Below are 5,840 nucleotides of genomic sequence, written 5' to 3'. Positions count from 1 at the left end.
AGGGATCTAATTCTGGCAAATATATACATACCCCCCCCCTTATAAAGGGGACTGCCTGATCATGATAACACAATTTATGGCCCAGTACCCCTGCAAAGTACATGCAAAAACAATTATGATGGGAGACTTCAACACACTTTGCAGGGCCAGTGACACTCTGCAGGGCCAGTGACCTGCAGCCAATGTCGAAGACGTTGTGCAACAAAATGGCACTAGTATGGAATCTATGTTTATACGTTCTATTTCAGTCTAGGCGGGGAAAGCTGCTTTGTTCTCACAGTGGCAGAAGGGATAAAAGATAGGAGGCACCCAAAAACAAACAATGAGGTGGATACAGGACAGGAGCAGGAAAGGGGTGAGGTGCAAGACGTTAGGCAATAGAATAGTCAGATCAGGTTGGGTCGAGGCAGGCGGAGAATAAACATAGTCAGGCAGGCAAGGGTTAAACCAGGAAGTCAATCAGAAGGGTTAAGCAGAAGAGGTAGTCGGTATTCAGGCAAGGGACAGGATCCAGAGGTCAGAATAGTCAAAAGCCAGGCAGGGGTCACAACAGGAATCAAACAGGTTCAAAACAGCTCAGAAGGCACCAGGAACAAACTCCTATAACGGGCAGTGTTTAAAAAGAAAATGTACCTTTAAGTACTTTAAATTGCACGCTGACGTCATACATCAGCGCGCCTGCACCTTTAAATACCAAGGAGGTTGCGCCACACGCTCCCTAAGATGCCGGCACCTGATGCGCAGAAGACCTGCGTGGTGGGCTTCCCAGCCGAGGGGGTGGCAGGCGTCCCTGCCGTCCCCCCACTAGACCACCAGGGTAAGTTTTCGTAACACTATCAATAAGAAGCTCAAATTGCCAGCAGTGCACATAGCAAAGTTAACTGGTTATGTTGACGCAGACTGGGCAGGTGATGTAACTACAGGATTTTTGTTTCAACTTGGAAAAGGCACCATATGCTGGACCAATAGAAAACAAGCCGCAGCACAAGCTTGTCAAGAATTTATCTGGTTACATCAACTCTTGATGGTCTTCCAAGAGTAGGGAATGGAAACCAACACTACTCTTGGAAGACAACCAAGGATGTACTGTATTAAGTTGTCACCAACAGAAAAGGTGAACCAGCGTACGAAACACATTGATGTGAAATATCACCTTTTGAGGGGCTCTCAAGATCAGGGCATCATTGAATTGCAGTACTGTCCAACAGATACTATGGTAGCAGATGTTTTAACCAAACCATTGCCCAAGGATCATTTTGAGAAACTGATTGAAAGAATGAATCTTGTGGAATAATCTCCACACTGTTGAGAAAGGGTGTTGGAAAACAACAGAAAGAGATTGTTCCAGTGGATGTTACTTAATGCAGGAGGGTCTATTGTTGCTTAGCAATGTGATGCTATGTTTGACCTGTAACCCTGTGTGATTTTCTTCTTACTTTTTCCTGTGTATGTTCTCTATGAAAAGTTCCTGTTGCAGACATGTTATGCTGAGTTCTATAAAGCAACCAAGGTTCTGTTCACACAGAAGTTAGTGGGGGTCATTTATTAACACTGGGCACATTTGCCCATGGGCAGTAACCCATGGCAACCAATCAAATTGCTGCATTGTTCTACTTGCAGCTGACTTTAAAAAGCTAATCACTGATTGGTTGCTATAGGTAACTGCCCTTGGGACAGAAGTGGATGCCCATGGCAGAAATGTCAGGGAGCTGCCATCTTGTTAACATCCCATTGTTCTGCTGATGGCCCCTAGGGGGGATGATATAACTCCAAAGAGTGAGTATCAGAGTACAAGCCACATTGTGGGCACCTGGGAAATTAACTATGTCTAACCCCATATTAAATTTCAAAATTACATATTAGAAAACGGATTTCAATGTAGGATTCTTCTGGGGCAGCTCTATTAACTGATGCTTTTTAGGAGAAAAAACATGTTTTCCTGTTATAGAATTCCTTTAATGTATTTCATGATACGGATTGCTACTAATGCAGTTGTCATGATGTGACAACCGGTATTGGTATTTCTAATGAGAGTTCATAGAATTGCAGCTTTTTATATAGTCACCTAGATTGCAGCTTTTTTTTTTTTTTTTTTTTTTGGCTCTTGGAGAGCTCCTCTCTGTGTGTGTGTGTGTATGTATATATATATATATATATATATATATATATATATATATATATATATATATATATATATATATATATATATATATATATATATATTGTACTCTTAGAAAGCATCTATAATGTCCAGCCAGAATAAATATAATGCATGTTTATATGTATGGGGAAAAAATCCTGTAAAAACTCATTGTCTTGCTTTCCATTTCAGAGTTGAGCTGATGGATTACTTGGACAGCATTGATTACATGTTGGATGACTTCAGCGCTTCTGAGCATCAATTCAGCATAGACCGAGATCTGCTGGTATATGTATGAAAACGACAAAACCAAGATCCAACATGCAGCACTCAACATCCCCTCCTAGCCCGACTTCTGCCCATACTGGAAATTTATCGTTACTGCTGTACAAAATATTTTTTCAGGTGCCTTGTAATATATCTCCATCGTCATTTTATGTAGGTACTGGGAGAGGGCGCGGATGGGCAGTGATTCTGCTTCTGTAATTTATTTTTGTATGAACTGGGAGCAGTGAAAAGTGCGCTGACTTTATGGGATTTTCTGTGGTCCTTTGATTCATAGCTGACCTGCCTTTACTGCTCACAGCACTTACAGAGATTAATCAATCTGATGCATAAAAGGAGGCAGCTGAAAAATCCTCCATAAAGCCATAAGAATTGACTTCCAGTTGCAGTTCAGGCTAGGAGGGGATGTTGAGTGCCACATGACGAATGTTACCCCATCACCTTATTTCAGTAGACCGGAAGCAGAATTATATCACAGTATTTTTAATAAAGCATTGCAAATAGTAAACTTTTTGCAGGATAGAACTTTTCTTAATGCAGGGTAGAATGAATTTTTTAGTTAAAATGTTGTAGCGTTATAGTTCCTTTAAGGTATGATAAGTTTGTTCAGAAACAAAGACTGGCCATGTTGGAATTGTTTATGCTGGAGAAGAGGAGCTTAAGAGGGGATATAACTGTTTAAATAAATGAGAGGACCATATAATAAGCTCTCTAATGCTCTATTTACCAGTAGGTTCTTCTTAGGAATTCTCCCCATTTTGAGGCAAATTGGAAAGAGTTCAGATGGAGTTTCTCTGAATCAGCTAGCAGTTAGGCAGGTTTCATGTAGACCTAAAAGGTTAAACTTGGTGGACATGTTTTTTTTCCAACCTAACTCACTATGTACATAGTAAAGCTGGCCATACACAAGCCGATAAAAGCTGCAGACAGACCGAGTTGGCAGCTTATCGGCCTGTGCATGGGGCCCTCCTATGGGCTTCCCCGATTGATATCTGGCTGAAAGTCAGATATCGCCAGATGACGATCGGGCAGGGTAAAAAATCCAATCGGATTGCTGCCACATTTGTGCATTGATGCAGTCCCGCGATCCGACCACCCTAGGGCCCACGAACGGATCAGCCTGATATTGCCCAACTCAATGTGGGCATATCGGGGAGAGATACGCGCAGATCTCTACGTGTATGGCCACCTTAACACAGGAGAAGCCTTTTTTTGTAAATACGTATCTAGTTCATGTACAAAATTTGGTCTCAAGTTGCAACAGAGAGGAGTAAGACTTATGGTGGCCATACATGTGCATATTTAAGATGCCAACAGCTTATCTGCCCATGTATGGGGCTTTCAGACAGGGCTACCTGACTGATATCTGGGCAAAAGTTGGCTAGATGTCAATCGGCAGGTTTGATTTTCACATTGGATCGCGGACTGCATCGGTCAAACAACCGGGTTAGTCCGACATCGGGGGAAAGATCTGCTTACCTGGTTACCTTGGCAAACAAGTGGATCTTATAATGTATTAATTTTCTTTGCAAAGGTGTGTGTGTAGATAATAGTTATTTTTTTTAGCTGGAAATTAAAGGCATTGAACCTCTGAAGAGCTGTGGTGTTGTCACAGGACCTGAACATTCCAGTCGGGATAACTATAAATCTGATGAGTGTACAGTGTTTTCCCTCATTGAAGCAGTTTTAAATTTTGCGTTTTCTAAAACATGTTTACTGGCTGTATACATGGGTGTTGCATATATACCCAGGAAAGCAGAAGCCCATGTTTTCCCACCCAGGTATTCCCCCTGTAATAGTAAACATAACCTAGTGAAGTCTTGAATGTCCTACATCTTGGAGCACATATGTCCAAATGTCTTATTGTCTTACTTATACTGTTTGAAAAGATGCAATTCATAAATATCTTTGATTTAAATGCTAAAACCTCACTGCAGCTCCACTGCCTTTTCCAAGCAAGATACAAACACTGCAATACACTGCATAGTACCCTGCCACAGTTATTTGGTCTGGTAATGGCTTTTGTCCATAAGAATACAAAATATTTGTCACAGAAACACAGCTTATGATGAAGCAATTGCAGGATTGTAATTTCTCATTTTAAATTCTATCATGCCCTGAGAGGTTACCTTGGAAATTTGTATATGTGTAAATGCTCTGACACTATTGTTATATATTCACAGATCATCAGCTTGTGCAATACACCACATTTTCAACAGACACACCACCAGACAAACCACTTGAAGAACAGCTTCTGGAATCCAACTTGGACTCTCAACCACCACAAAGCAAATTAATGCGTCTTGAAGTGTCTGAAGCAGAGGCCAGTGAGGCTACCCTTTTCTGTTTATGTGAACTGGCACCAGCCCCTCTGAACAATGATATGCCACTGCTGGATTAAATGGCAGATTTATCATGCTCGAGTGATTTTTGTTCGAATTCTGATTCAAATTCTCAAAATTTCTTATTTTCTAATTGAATATTCGATTTAACCTTTTCTATCCTTAGGGTTCAGTAAATGGTTAAAGGCTGCATGGAATGCTGGGAAACATTTTCAATAAAAACCCTCACCTGATGCTATTTTAGTTTGAAATAGAGTGTCGCGAAGGCTCATTTTCTTCCCCTCAACCCAGGCAGAGTGGATAAGATTGAAGCAGGTGTTTTTTTCTAATTGGCCAATTTCAAAATTAGCTAGAAGTCATTGATTGCACTCATGTTTAGCTCACACCAACTCACCATCAACAGGAGCACTACTGTAATCGTAAGCGATCCCATTCCATCAATGTGCAGGTGGTGTGTGATTCTCACATGCACATCATGAGTCTGAGATCTGTCCACAATGTCACAATCCTGCGTCAGTTGGCTTTCCTTGACCTCTTCGCTCAAGGAGAAATGCCCAAGGGCTGGCTTGTGGGTAAGTTATATCTTACATTTTCTGCAAAGACATTTCAAATATTTCTTTAAAGGGATATGCATATATTTGCCAAGATTTTTGACTAGGTACAGTCTTGCTACAATAAAGGCACTATGCATCTTGGGACTTGTAGTTTACTTCAATCAAGTGACTTTGCCAGGGATTCTAATTAATGGCACCTGATTGACTTTAGAGGTTGGATGTGTGTTATGGGGAGACACTTCCAAGTTTGCACATTCACCTTTATCAATTAACTCATAAGGAAGGGACGTGGCATGTCTCCTACCAAGTTGGTGCTCAAATCGTGCTTCCGATGCCTCTGTCACTGGGGGTGCTCTGCTTTATTCCCCCAGGAAGGTTTCAGACATCATCATTGTCTGTGCCATGTTGCACAATGTGGCAGTGCAGCATGACCTTGCAGCAGATATTGATGATGATCTTGACCCTGACATTGAGGGGTATGATGGGAGACGGAGGGATAACCAACCACAGGGAAGAAGA

General features: G+C 41.5%; 1 long non-coding RNA gene across 1 annotated transcript; it reads left to right on the top strand.

The window, feature by feature from the left end:
- Positions 1 to 2,239: 2,239 nt before the first annotated feature.
- LOC121393692 lies at positions 2,240 to 4,843 on the top strand. Its single transcript, XR_005961262.1, has 2 exons — positions 2,240 to 2,545; positions 4,609 to 4,843. It is a non-coding gene; the product is annotated as an uncharacterized LOC121393692 (long non-coding RNA).
- The last annotated feature ends 997 nt before the right edge of the window (positions 4,844 to 5,840 follow it).

This window comes from Xenopus laevis, chromosome 5L (genome assembly GCF_017654675.1).
Source record: "Xenopus laevis strain J_2021 chromosome 5L, Xenopus_laevis_v10.1, whole genome shotgun sequence".
Taxonomy (NCBI): domain Eukaryota; kingdom Metazoa; phylum Chordata; class Amphibia; order Anura; family Pipidae; genus Xenopus; species Xenopus laevis.
The sequence above is the reverse complement of the archived record's forward strand: the minus strand, read 5'-3'. Positions and strand labels throughout refer to the sequence as shown.